A 15584-nucleotide genomic window follows, 5' to 3' on the forward strand; every position below is an offset into this window, starting at 1 on the left:
TTCCAGAACTATTTATTTGGCTTAATAAGTGCCCAACCCCTCATCCCGCCTCATTGAGTTCCCAAACTGTGTTATCTTCTTTCTCAGTCTAGCCTGAACTATGCATTGCACATTGTTGACGCTCAATCCTGACCCTTGAATGCCTAAGTTACACAATTGTGCTGTCACTGAGCCTCTCCGTTGGCTTACCACCCAGTTCTGGGTTAGTCAGTGGATCATCATGTAGCATCTTAGATTAGGGGTTTATCAGACTAATGTCGTCTTGTCATGATTGGATTGCATATGCAGGAACTCTATCATGATATGGAAAGATGATGAAGAAGGAAATGGAGAAGGAGGACATGCTAGAAGAAACCTAAGGAGATGAGGAGATAATATGATCATCAGACAAAAATATGAAGGAACATTGGATTACAATGGAAGACAAAAGATCAGGATTGTATGAAGACTCCATATGATTCACAACCCTATGGAGGGCAGATATAAAGAAAAAAGCATATATCTCATGAAGATGAAGCATTAAACACATCCCATATTGAAGACATATACCAAGGAGGAGCAACAATGGCTTGACATTGCCATGTCATCAAGAAGTCTATGTCACCAGTGTCATGTCATGTCATGTCATGAATTGTCATATGCCACATCATTATTGTGGACCATGTAAACTCTTACTCAAAATGCATTGTAAAGTGGAAGTACAAAGGACACATTTAGAATATTAAGAGTCATATAAAGTAAAAAATTCATGGGAAGTCAAACAATCATGAGGGTAGTCAAAGAGTCTAATGGAAGGTGAATCATCACCTCTTGGTTATATATACACCCTCATTGTATGAGAAAAAGACTTTTCACCTTGGCCCCTCCCGCAAGGAATTAGAGAGATAGACTAGTTATTTTGGGGACCGAGGAGTGGATCCAATACGCCACTATTGGAGCTAGTGGTGTTCATTGTATACATGTGCCCAAGAACTTTTACTTAATAGATTAACCCTAATGGCTAACACGTTCTTCATGCATGGATTATGAATATTTGTGTTATGTAAATGTTGTAATTCATGTTTTCTTTCACCTATACCAAGGTAGTTGAATTATTTCGGTTACTTTAGTTATTATCACGTTGAGAATGTGTTGTAATGGTTTCTATGACTGTCGCATCTCTATGGACAATTCCGCTGGATGTTAGACAAATCTCTCTTGATTAAGTTGGTTGCATGATCGTCACATCTTTGTGTACTATTCTACTGGATGTAAGACAGATTATTTACGTTCGTGTGTGTTTCTACTAGAGTGGTACTATTACCTCTCTCATAGAGGCTCACCTTTCTCCCCCTCTACAATAGAAGAAACTTGGCACACCTACAATCAAACAGTTACCAGACACACTCACCTTCTTTTTGAAAGTACATGTGCATCCCCCTCTCTTGCTAACAGTTAAAGCCAAGGAAAATCTATAAGAATATATGGCAATCGGGTCGATACTCCAGATGGGGCTCCTATTCCAAACGGTGTGAGGTATAAATGGGACTTCACATTGGGGAGACCCCCTTGGTTGATAGATTTCCAGCATCGTCAACAAGAGGGCAGTTTGACCTCATTGGGGCAATCAATCAGTCACTTGATTTTTGTGCCAAGAAGAAGATGATAACCAGTGAAGTAAAAGGAGAGAGAGAGCGAAGTCAAAGGAGAGATAAAGTTATTATTTATGCCCTAGTTTTTGTTCACACATGTCATTTTTATGAGGCAATTTCTATGGAATTGTAGGCCTAAAATTACAGGGGCTAAAATTTCAGGAGATGACTAGATTTCTGATATTTGACTAGAAACAAAGTTACTGATCAAACGAGAACTCTAACAAAAAAAACCCCAAAAAACATGAAAAAAAAACCTAAAAACGTAAAGTGTTGATGATGGAATAACCTTTTCTTTTTTCGGGGTAAATTTTCAACATTTTTTAAAAATGGAAGTAAAAGCCATTTTTTTTGTGCAAAAAACACCTTGAAAATGAGAAGTGTTGATGTTGGAATAATATCTTTTTTTTCGGTAAATTGTCAACATTAATTAATAATGACGTTAAAGATAAAATATTATGACTCTGAAAAACCTTAAAATACCTACTATAGGCATGACATTAAAGATAAAATATCACATCTCCTTAAAATTCCAACGACTTTTAGGTATGGTATTAAGGATAAAATATCATGTCTCTGGAAAGCCTTAAAATTCCAAGGATGACATTAAATATAAAATATCACCTCTATGAAAAGTCTTAAAATTCCAACAATTTTCAGCCATGGTGTTAATATTATTTTAAAAAATTATTACCATTTAATTTATATTAATTTTTGTTTTTTTTTAGGTTTATCGTATTAATAACAATTTATTAAATATAATGTTTTTTTATATAATGTATCGAAGTTAGTGAATAGGAAACACTTCCGTTATGATGAATGAACAACTTTACAAAATAAATGAATTTATATGTGATTTTGGAGTTTTTGATACTTTCTGCATTAAAAAATTTGTTTCTTTGGAAATTTGTGTAAATATTTTATTTTTAAATAATTTTAAGATTTTGAAATTTGCAAATGTTTTTTAAAAACTATATTTCATTATATATATATATATATATATATATATATTAATTTTATAATAATAATAATAATTTAATATTAAAATTATATTTGTTTTGAATTTAATAAATCGAAACTAATAAACATATTAAAGATTATGCAAAAAAAATATAGTTTCCAGAATCCTATCGAATGCTAACGAAGTAGACCATCAACAAAAAAATGTTCTCCTAGACTTATTACTTTTACATTTATTATTGTTATTATTATTATTATTATTATCATTATTTTTGACATATATATCCATTCAAATATGTTGAGAATATGAAAACGTTGAAAAAATAAAAACTACAACAAAACAAAAAACATTTTTTTTTAAAAACTAACAATTAAATAAAAATATAGATTAAAAAACAAATGAATATATATATATATATATATATATATATATATATATATATATATATATATATAAAGATAAAAAAAAAATCAAACCTAAAAAAAATGTTAAAAAGAAAAGCAAAATTAAGATTAAAACTAAAAAAAAAAAAAAAACAAACAATAAATAAATAAATAAAGGAAAATATTAAAAAAAAACATAATTTACGAAAAGAATTTAAAAAATTGACAAAAAAAAAAAACAAACATAAAAAATAAAAGAACAATATTTGTGAGATCAATTAAAAAAACATTAAAATAAAATTAAAAAAACACAATAAAAACCATTAAAATAGAAAACTTTAAAAAATCAAATAAGAAAAAAAAACCATTTAAACAATTTAAACAAAGAAAAAAACCAATAAACATGTAAAAAAAAAAAAAAAAAACAATTAACTTGTAAAAATAAATATATAAATAAATAAGAGACAAATTAAAAATAAAAATAAAAAAAATTTAAGAAATAAAAAATAACGAAAAAAAGACATCTTGTCTTGGTGATGAACCACACTGGATAGTTTGAAACTCGTCCACACTAGATGGTTTGAAACTCGTTGACAAAAATTTCCTATGTGATTTCTACCAAAAGAATTGTCTTAATTCAATATGGATAACAAAAAACCTCAAACATTTTTTATTAAAAAAAAAAAAAAATTAAAAAAACCACATAGTAAAATAAAATAATTGAAAAAAAAACATTAAAATAATTTTTTTTCGTTGAAAAAGTAAAAAAATTAAAATTAAAATTAAAAAAAAATTAAAATTTAAAAAACCAATTTAAAACAATTATGAAAAAAATTAAAAAATAATAATTAAATAAATAACATTTTCAAAAAATTAAAAGAAATAAAAATATTTAAAAGAAAATTGAAAAAATACAAACATTAAAAAAAAAAAAATACAATAATTTTTTTTAAATAGATTTAAAAATTAAAATTAAAATTAAAAATAGAGCTCTCGCCTAAGTGGTCATGGGAGTTGGGCTGTGGGTGGGCGGGGAGTTATTTGCAACTCCCTGTGGGTAGCTCCCAGGCCGCCCATGGCCCAGCCCCTGCGGCCACCTCGACAAGGGGAGGTCGATTCCTAAAATCGACCTCCTCCTGCCCAAGTGGCCATGGGTGCTCGGCCCTACCCCCGCTCGCCCAAGGCCAAGCCCTCGCAGTCACCTAGGCATGGGGGAGGTCGATTCCCCGAAATTGACCCCCCAAGTGGCTACGGGGGCTCGTTTCTGCCTGCAGCTCCCCGCCCTTCTACGGCTAAGCCCCTCGGCCACATCCGCGGGAGGTCCATTTTTATTTTATTTTTAATTTTTTTCATATTTTTAATATTTTAATATTTTATTTTTTTTTAAATGTTTTTTATTCAATAATAATAATAATAATTATTATTTATTTATTTATTTAATTATTATTATTATTATTATTTTTAATATATATATATATATATATATATATATATATATATATATATATATATATATATATATATATATATATATATATATATATATAGATATTAACTTAAAAAGAATTTATTTTAGATGTTTTTTTTTTTTTCTTTAAATTATGAGTTTTTTTTTAAATAATTCCCCTTTTGATTTTTTATTTTTGATTTTATGTTTTCAAGTTAAGTTTTTTTTTTTTTTTTTTAACCTTTTTATGGTTTTTTTTTTTTTACCAATATGAAAATCACCAACATTTAAGAAAAATTATCCACACTTAATACATTAGAAAATTTAAAGTGTAAAAAATAAGCCCTCTAAACAAAAAGGGTTGATGTTGCATCAACACTTTTCAAAATTAACATGAAAAACACTAACATTTTAAAACAAATGTTCATACTTATACATAAAAAAAATTGAAGTGTAAAAAATAAGCCCTCTAAAAAAATGGGTTGATGCTGCATCAACACTTTTCAAAATTAGCATGAAAATCAATAACATTTAAAAAAAAATGTACATAAGAAAATAAACTGTTTTTTTGTTATTCCAAAAAAACTGGTTATCGGTAATTTTCTCGTTTGATCGGTAACTATGTTTAGAGTTGAATTCTATTGACTAGGATTTGTTTGAGATGGATTGAAGGAGGGTTGAATTGGGTCTTTGTGGTAGTCTTGGTCTTGGTCTTGGGTATTTGACATCTCACTTTGATCTGATTCTATAAGAAGATGATTGTTCTTGGGTTTTCTCCCTTACGGGTTTTTGTCTTGGTTTGGAGCCTCTATATTTGTGTTCTTACCTCTTGTGATCTTCATGTTTTGTACTTTTTTGTAATTGTTTGATGAAATAAGAAAACATAAAATTTAATAAAGAAGCCAACAAATTCACAAGTAATTATCAAGTAAGAGAAATCAAACCCTATTCTACAAGCCTATTGATTTCTCAACATGGTATCAAAGCTAAGGTTGAAGGAAGATAGATTGAAGATCACACTTTGTTGGCAAAAGGAAAAGAAGAAAACCTAAAGATCATCATCTTTGCAAATACTATTAATGGAGATCATTGAAGCAACTATCTCTCTCCTTTGACTTTATTAAATATTTTGGGTTATCTCTTATCAACACTCTTACAACAACTTCTCCTCTCTAACAAGATGACATCCATAGTAGACCAAAGTTTATTATGGTATCCTAAGCAAAGTATGGTGTAAATTCGGTGGAATACAGATTGAAAGAGGCACAATACCTCTGTGATGCGAAGGGATAGAAAAATACCTATAATACATGCAAAGATCAGTGACATATCCAATTTCTCCAAGAAAGTTTGAAAATAAAAGGCTACTACATGACGAAGTATTATTTGAATCATCCATCACTAAAGTATAATATGGACAAAGTACTCTTTCTCAAAACAAAAGGAGAAGTATTTTCTATGAAATATTCTCATATAAATAAATCTTGACGAGATAATGTAAAAGTTTTCAAAAGTATAGAAGCAATGAAGATTATAAAATGGTATAAGACACAAAAATACTAGTATTAGCTGTAGGAAGAATACTCCTTTGTGGAAAGACATAACTATGACATTATTCGTCTCATTAGAAATATGAAGTTTTCACTATATCATGTTGACATTCAATTTTTGACCAAACTGAGTATCCTTATGAAGCATTCAAAGCTTTAGCAACATGAGAAGGTTAAAATAAGGTATCACCTTGCACTAAAAATCAAAGGCAAGTTCTTTGACAATCCACTACAATTGGGATTTACCATACATAGAGGTAAGGTTTTGTGGAATATAATTTTGCGGTTATTTTTGGTGACGTACACAAAGGTCACCTTACTATGGTATACAATCTATAGAAGAGACCGATACTACATAATAAAAGGTTGATACCTTGTTTGGTGAAAAAATTATTTTTGTGACTCAAAGATATCTAGATATACTCCTCTAACAAGAAGTCCAAATCATCTAAATTATTTATGTGTCAAGTATTACTAATGATGAATTATGGGTATAAGAATAAATAAGTATTTTGTGGAGAAAGGTTTGAATCCTATGACATGTTACTTGTGTAATTGAGATATGAATTAATGTATAAATGTGCTAAAAAAACTGAAATTTTGTGCATATAGATCACATCCTCATTAATTCATTGAAGTACATAGCGGAAGGAACATTAACCATATGGATCATATCTAAGTCATGAAGATAAACAGAGAAATACCTTCCTATGGCATTCATGGCGACATACCTGTGTTTATTATAAGACCATTACTACCACAATGGACAAGGTATCTAGAGAATATAAGTATGACAACTTGTGTCTAGAAAAATACATAATAAAACTCTCTTGAAGATCAAAACCTTTTTGAATTCGTTTCCTTGGTTTGTATCCTAGTTTGAAGACTGGGACATTGGAGTTCTATGGATGAACTATGAGTTGAAGCTTATCTCTGTGACACCAGTACTTGAAACAGTCACGTTACGAGATCTCCTTCCTATACATAATAGAAGAATGAATGACACCAATGAAGCAAACTTGTTTGAAAGGAATCAAGACAAAGCAAGTAGCTCGATGAAATTTATGTGGTTGAAAAAGTTGAGGCACCTCTGTTGAAGAAAGTTGACTCTTGACAATTGAAAACAGGTCAAAGGATTGGATTCTTGCAAAGAAAAAGGTAAGGTTGTAGAGGTATGTATAATTTTTGTGTGCATTTATGATCTATGTTTTTCACTAGGTCATGGTGATGATCACTTGAAATATAGAAAAAGGGTTTGCATAAATATATATTAGAGACCATGACATATAAGAGATTGTTGATAGTAGTTCATTACATATGAAGACTAGTTCTTGTGAGCAAGAAATGAAAGGCATGTCAATAGTATCGTTAGGGTTTTGCAGCGTACTTGTAGAAGTCTTGCAATTCTTGAATAATAGGTTTTGATGACTATGGAGAATCTAGGGTTTCCATTGTAAGAAGGAAACCTAAATCTGGAGAATTATACAAACGACATCATTGATGAAAAAGGTACAAGATTAAGAGGGAGCCAACTCTTCCCAAAGGATAAGTATTTGATATCTACTTTCTTTAATTATCATTGTTGCTATTTTGTCAATGCACTTTTCTCTTTTGTTCTTTCATAGTATTCTAACAAAGATTCCAGGTCAATACAAGATCTATCTAAGCTTGACTGACATATGGAATATTTGGAAGAACATAGAAAAGCACGAAGACAAGAAAGAAAGAAGTTTGAAGTATGCTCCAAAAGAAGTCAATTGAATGGAAAAATGAAAGAAAAAGGGAAGAAGTATACCTACCTCAGCTAGAAAGAATCAGATGTTAAGATCATGGATAGATACAATACTACCTGAAGTTTGGCAGAAAATCTAGTGAAGCTTATGATCAAAAGGAAAATATGAAAAATCAATGACAAGACCCTTTGGAAAAAAGTAGAAGAGTTTTGATATCATTACCAACAACTGATTGGCTGGATTGACAGTATTGATGCTAATAGAGCTGCTAATGTTGAATGGAAGCTGATATAATATCTCGAAAAAGCGTGTGATGAGAATTCTATTATGAAGGAAGAAGATGTGAGTACTTGTGTAATCAACTATGAAGAAATTTGGTTTCATAAGATGTTTGATGAATTGCTTGATGACACATTGAAGCTACAAAAGGATTAACTGTAGTATACCTGGGGGGATAATATGGGGTACAGAGGGAGGTACCCAAGGGAATAATATGATGTAATATTGTAAGGATGATAAATAAATGGGCCATAGTTAATAAATAAAGTGGTTAACCCACATTATGCAAGGGACCACAAATAGTTAGGGAATAGTGTGGTAAGTCTATTGTAATTGATGTATGGTATTGAGAGACCCATGGTATTCTATGTATGAAGTCTATATAGAGGCTATAGACTCTCCATTGAGACATGTAGAATATTATTTGTATTGACAGGCATTAACCTATGGAGTGATATCCTTCCTTAAAGAGTAGTTGTATGGTGTTACCCTACCTCAAGGGTTTTATGAAGATATTAATAAAAATATACAGAAAATTACGAACACATCAGATGAGGACACTGTGGTAGAAGTGATAATGGAAGTCAAGAAACAAAAGAAGGTAATACAAAAGGAACCTGATACTGCTCAGGCTCCATAAGGCGGGGAATGGCAGAAAGATACACCATCAGTTAAAACTTCAACATATCACCACCCAAAAAGACAACAACCATGAAGGTGGAAAATAATTAGCAACAAGGACGACAACCCCTAGAAGACACACAAAGAGGTACGATGATCCACCCACAACAGAGAGGAACTACAAGAACCAACTTCCATCTCAAGCGAGTGAGGCACTGGCTAGATCGAGTGTTCACCTTTTTCTTGGATGGTTAGATGCATGTGCATGGCACCAGTGGACTACTCTTTTGGGTAGATCTTATTATTTGTGTTCTTCTCATGTTTCGGGGATGAAACATGCTTAAGGGGGGTGGAATGTGGTATACCTAGGGAGGATAATATGGGGTACAAAGGGAGGTACCCAAGGGAATAATATGATATAATAATGTAAGGATGATAAATAAATGAGCCATAGTTAATAAATAAAGTGGTTAACTCACATTATGCAAGGGACCACAAGTAGTTAGGGAATAATGTGATAACCCCATTGCAATGGATGTATGGTATTGAGAAACCCATGGTATTATATGTATGCAACCTATATAGAGGCTAGAGACTCTCCATTGAGACATGTTGAGTATTGTTTTTAGTAATAGGCATTAGCTTGTGGAGTGATCTCCTTCCTTAAGGAGTAGTTGTATGGTGTTACCCTACCTCAAGGGTTTGATAAAGATTTGAATCTCATATATCTTGGGATTATTTGTAGTTGTTGGGTATATTTGCAATTTTAATATGTTTGTAGGTCATAACTATTACATTAACAAAGAACCAGGAAGGTCAAAGTTGGTTATCATGTGATGCAAATAGGAGCCAAGAAGCTACAACAAATCTCGATGGAAGAACATGTAGTCGATGCTTTGATGAGTATTTTATTAGACAAGCTTAGGCTTGTGGTTGTTCCTCCCTATTTAAGAGGGAGTGAGGATTTCCTCCATGGTTGAGAGGGGCTAAGGATGGACATCGTATTCTCCATGTATCATGTACTATGGCCAGGACTAATAGTCGTAAGCCTAGTGAAGGCACTGGTAGGGATAATGGTGGATTGGATAAGCATCTAGGACCTATACTCCTTGAGGAATGGTATCCAAGATAAGAGTAGTCCCGAGGACCGATACTCTTTTAGGATTGGGAATCCAAGATAAGATTAGTCTTGAGGATGGGGTGATATCAAAAATAAGAATAGTCTTGTAAGGACATACCTAGTGAAAATTTGGATGGGGTATGTGCCTTGAGAGGTGGTGGTGGTGTCCAAATATATGGCTCCCAACATTGTGCTTTGATCTAGTGGAGAGATAGAGCTTGTCATTCAATTCCTTACTATTTTGTAATTGACAATGTTGGTTATGATGATGCTTGTCAATCTGAACTCTTCTTATGAGAATATTTCAATTTGAGAGTATCCTAGTATCCTGTTGAGTCATCATGAATACTTCACTAGTTAAGAGGGAGAATTGAAAATTGTAACTAGGTTCGGTCTTCATAATTATCATTGTACTTGTATCAAAATGTATTTCATGCAAAAACAAAAAGAAGAAAAAAGAAATTATTATTATTATTTTCTAGTTAAAGCATGTTATTCATGATTCTAGGGTTTAATAAGTCTAAAGAAAAAAAAAAATCATGAGTCAAAGTCCCATTTACACTATTTGTAAGAAAACAAAAATATCATATTTGAGTCAAAAAGTCAAGTTTTCTCACCACAATACCAAGTTGGCCCTCCTACACAAGTCAACCTAGAAAAGAACATATTCAACCTCCTAGATGTGTATCTATAGAGGGAAGTTTGACCTCATTGGAGCAATCAATCACTCACTTGATTTTTGTGCCAAGAAGAAGAAGATAACCAACAAAGTAAAAGCAGAGAGAGAGAGAGAAGAGTCAAAAAAGAGTGAAATTTATTATTTCTTGCCTAGTTTTTGCTCAAACATGCGAGTTTTCTGAGGTAGTGTTTGTGGAATTGTAGTCTTGAAATTTCAAGGGCTGAAAATCCAAGAGATGACCAAATTTCTAATATTTGATTAGAGTTGACTTCTGTTGACCAGGATTTGTTGGAGATGGATTGAACGAGGGATGAATTGGGTCTTTTCTAGTCGAGGTCTTGGTCTTGGGTCTTGGATATCTCACTTTGATCTAATTCTATAAGAAAAAGGATTTTTCTTGGGTTTTACCCCTTGTGGGGTTTTTTCCCTAACTTGGAGCCTATATCTTTGTGTTCTTGTCTCTTGTGATCTTCATGTTTTGTACTTTTTGGTAATTTATTGATGAAAGAAGTAAACATAAATTTAACAAAGAAGCCGACAAATTCCTAAGTAATTATAAAGTAAGAGAAATCAAACCCTATTCTATAAGCCTATTGATTCCTCAACGCATTGGACATGTTGCATGAGAATGTAGGATAAGAAACGAGAATTTTCCAAAGAATAACAAAATTTCGAACAACATTTGTAGTCTAATGCTTCAACATCATCTCAATATGCAGAAAATGAAGAATATGATTATGTGTTCACAACAACTCAAGAAAATGAATTTGTAGAGTTGGTGGCCACCAAAAAATTTCCAAGTAATGAATTTAAATATGTTTGGATACTTCATACAAGAGCTATTCAACATATGTGCTACTAAAACTATTATTTTTGGGAATATCAAGTGGATCTCAATGCAATATATTTGGAAGATGACACAAATCATACACCTCAAGGAAAAGGGACAATCCACTTTTCTCTTATAGGAATTGGAAAAGTATTGCTTTCAAATGTATGGTATGTTCCAACATTCAAGAAAAAAATGTTGTCCTTGGTGCTCATTAGAAAAGGAGGTCATCAGATCATCATGGAAGATGGATGGATCAAAATTAATTTAATCAAATAAAAGTTCAAAACAACAATGAAGGTATATGAATATGAAAAGCTTCTAGGATAACAAGGAATAATCATTCCTCACAAACAACATTTGGTAAAATCAATGGATTTATCTCCTAGCTCTCTAATATTATGGCATTACATATTTCACCACTTGAATTTTAATAGCCTCAGTAAACTTAAATTAGATGATCTAGTTAAAAGATTGCCCCATTTCAAAAAGGGGATTTCTAAGTGTGAAGGTTGTATTATTGGAAAAAAAAAGAGGGATCCTTTCCCCACAAGTACATGGTGAGCGAATTGATGTTTGTAACTAATCCATAGTGACATTTGTGGTCCTATGGAATCCTCTATCTTGGTTAATGTAAATACTTTATTCTTTTCATTGATGATTTTACAAGGATGACTTGCATATATTTTCTAAAGGAGAAATCAAAATCCTTTGACAAATTCATACAATTTCAATGATTAGTTGAAAATGTCACCAGGGAAAAGATTGCCACATTGAGAACGAATAATGGGGGTGAATTCACTTCAATGAATTTAATGATCATTGCAGGAGAAATGGAATAAAAATAGAGTTTACCAACTCTTATACTCCATAACAAAATGGAGTCACAGAAAGAACAAATCACACACTAATGGGAATGTCTAGATCTATGTTGCACTTAAAGGGGTTAAGCGCAAGGTATTAGGTAGAGGTAGTTCATACAGCAATTTATATTAGGAATTGATCTCCCACGTCACCCTTAAATGGAATTAATACATTCGAATATTTTTATGGTACTAAGCCTTCAATAAATCATCTTTGATTTTTTGGCTCCACTTGTTATGCCTTAGTTACTAAAAGAAAAAGGACTAAAACCAAACTATGAAATGCATTATTCTTGACTATTCTAATGAAAAGAAATGATACAAGTTGTTATTTAATGGGAATTTTATTATTAGTTGGGATGTTGTCTTTGATGAGAAAGATATTCAAACAATGCAATACATTGGTAATATTCTTAATCACTTAGAGAAGAAGGAAGAAAAAACAATTTCTCAAATAAAATCAAACTAGATTGAAAAATACTTAGCCCCGGGTATAAATATTTGTGAATTAGATAACTCTTCTTCAGATGATGACTCTTCAACATAGAATAGATATACTACAATAAATTCACCATAGGGACAACATAACATACCAAAATAGTTCACACAATTACTAAAAGATGTTCATGAAATGAGCAAACCAAGGACTAGAAGTTCAACTCAATCAAAATTTTTCATATTCACTCATGATTCCATTAAACCAACAACTTTAGTAGAAGTGATGAAGCATAAGGAATGACAAAAATCCATGGTGGATTAATTTGACTCAATAATATCAAATGGAACATGGAAACTTGTTGATTGTCCAACAAATGTTAAACCCATCGGCTACAAATGTGCTTACCAAATTAAGTATAAATCAAATGGTGAAGTAGATAAGTATAAAGAAATACTTGTGGCTAAAGTATTTTCTCAAAAAGAAGGGATTGGCTATGAAGAAACATTTACCCCAATAATGAAGTGGAACACCATAACAATGGTGATAAATTTAGTTGCACAGTATAATTGGATGCTTCATCAAAATGAGGTGAAAAGTTCCTTTCTTAATGGTGATTTAAAAGAATAAGTTTATATGACTCAACCCCCAATATTTGAAGTTGCGGGGCAAGAGCTTAAATTTTGTAAACTCATCAAAGCTTTATATGGCTTAAAACTTTATATTGGCAGCCTCATTAATTTGACAACTAATTGCCTATATTTTTCATATGAATCAACATTCTTTCCAAATTCATGTAGGAACCTAGAAAAAGTCATTGGAATGTAACAAGAAGGGCCCTCATGTATATATAGGGAACCAAAGATTTTAGACTTCTCTATACGAATAAAAACAACATTACACTCGTTACATATTCAAATGCGGACTTTGTAGGAGATAAAAATGATATAACAACAACGTTAGGTTATTAAATGAATCGGGGTTAAAATTAGTTTCTTGGAGTTGTAAAAAGAAGGAAATATTGGTAAATTCTTAGGTGGAGGAAATATACATTTCAGCTTGGAAAGCAATATGTGAAATTGATTTGCTACATAGAATATTGTAGGACCTTGGTACTATTTATGAAACACTAACTACATTTTTCATCGATAATCAATGATTCAATGATAAAAATGACCAAGAATCCAATTTACCATAATAAAACCAAGCATGTCAACACCAAGCATCACTTCATCAGAATTATCATCAACAATAGCATCATCAAGCTATAATATTTTCCATCTGAAGATCAAACTTTAGATGTTTTCACTAAGCCATTAGGAAAAATAAAATTCAGCAAGTTTAGAGAAGAACTTGGCATTTATAAAATATATTTCAGAATTAAAGGGGGGATTGTTAACCTCATAATCCTAAAGTTTATTTAGTTATTTAGTTAGGTATTTTTTCCTAGATTAATAAATTTATTCTAGAATATATTATTTCTATAATAATAAAGTTAATTCTAGAAGTATTGTATTCCCTAGAAGATAGATAGGCCTTGTCATAGCCTTGTCATAGTGATTATCCTTGAGTTGTTGATCAAGGACACATGACATGTTGAGATGAGGCCAAATAGATTATATATATTTGTGTTATGTTTCTCACCCCTTATGTAATTTTTTTCTCTAATTAATAAAATTATCTGTCTAAAGGCACTTATGCTAAATTTATCACAATATTTAGAAAATGGAAATAATAGAATTCTTAGGTGGAAACTATGGTTAGATAGTTTTTAAGTTGAATTCTAGTATAAACCAAGGAAATAAAATTGTTTGGTAGATCTATTGATTTGTGAAGGAAACCTAACATCAAAACTCAAGTACATTAGAGCTTTAACTTGAGAAGGTAAAGGAAATAAACCTATGGTAGATTCTTCAATAAAAGAACTAAGAAACTTGTGTTACAATTTCTTCATTCAGACCTTGGAAGAAATTCTTGTAGTTACTATATCCTTTCAAAATGGGAAAAGTCATATAATCTAGTAAATAATAGTTAGTATTCTAATTACTAACAACAACATATATATTCCTTTTATGTATATAAGACCATTTTCTTTGAAAAATAATATTAGTATTTTGATAGGTGGCCTTATATGAATACTTAGGCTATAGAATTTGAACCTTATATAGGACAAACAATCCTATAATTTTATATGCCTATGATGACCTTTAGAGAATTTATAGCAATTTGTGACCTAAAATATAGGAAAATTGTATGGATAGTGTTTGATACCCATGTATTTGCAAACTATATTCCTCATTCCTATGGTTTATTATTTTTCTAGAATTTATATTTTCTAGGAGTTGGACTGGATACTTTGAGTCAGTATACATTCTTTTTACATCTTAGGATGGTTGCTAATACAACTTCACAACAGAATCTATGGTTCAACTTCCACTTTAATTATGCAACAATAATGGTTGAATTCCTGTCAGAGACCAAAGATAATGAATATGTTGCTAGGTATGTCCTCTAGATACATTTCTTGACCCATTCTCTAGAGTCAATTGGATTGCTAGAACTTAAAGGATCATATTTCAAACTGTGGACTCACACTCGAAAATCCAAACAATGCACCAATACTTATAAAGGATGGAGACATGAGTGAAGTAGATGACATCCCAAATTCCTACGTTGATTGTGATTTAAACTTGCCAACTAGAGATAATGATTTCATTAATGAATTGACTAATGAAGAGATTCTTAATCTCAATTTTTTTATATGAAATTGAAAAGGACATGTATTAGGCCTATAAATATTTATGTTGTCTCTAACTATTTTATTTTTATAATGATTCATGAAAAGTCCCCCCTTATGGAATATCTATCAAGAATATCTATATGCCTCATGGGATGAGATAAAAAGTGGTTTTTTACACTTGACGACTCTAAATTATTGGGGCCTTCATGCTTGTCACTTATCTTTTTGTTTGATTACCATATTTAGTGTTTATATCCCTAGATGGATATTTTTTGGTCCATCATAACTATATACTAAATGTAAAAGATACAA

The sequence above is a fragment of the Pinus tabuliformis genome, chromosome J, assembly GCF_031772625.1.
Source record: "Pinus tabuliformis cultivar Carrire ecotype Pingquan chromosome J, CPIR1, whole genome shotgun sequence".
NCBI classification, from domain to species: Eukaryota; Viridiplantae; Streptophyta; class Pinopsida; order Pinales; family Pinaceae; genus Pinus; species Pinus tabuliformis.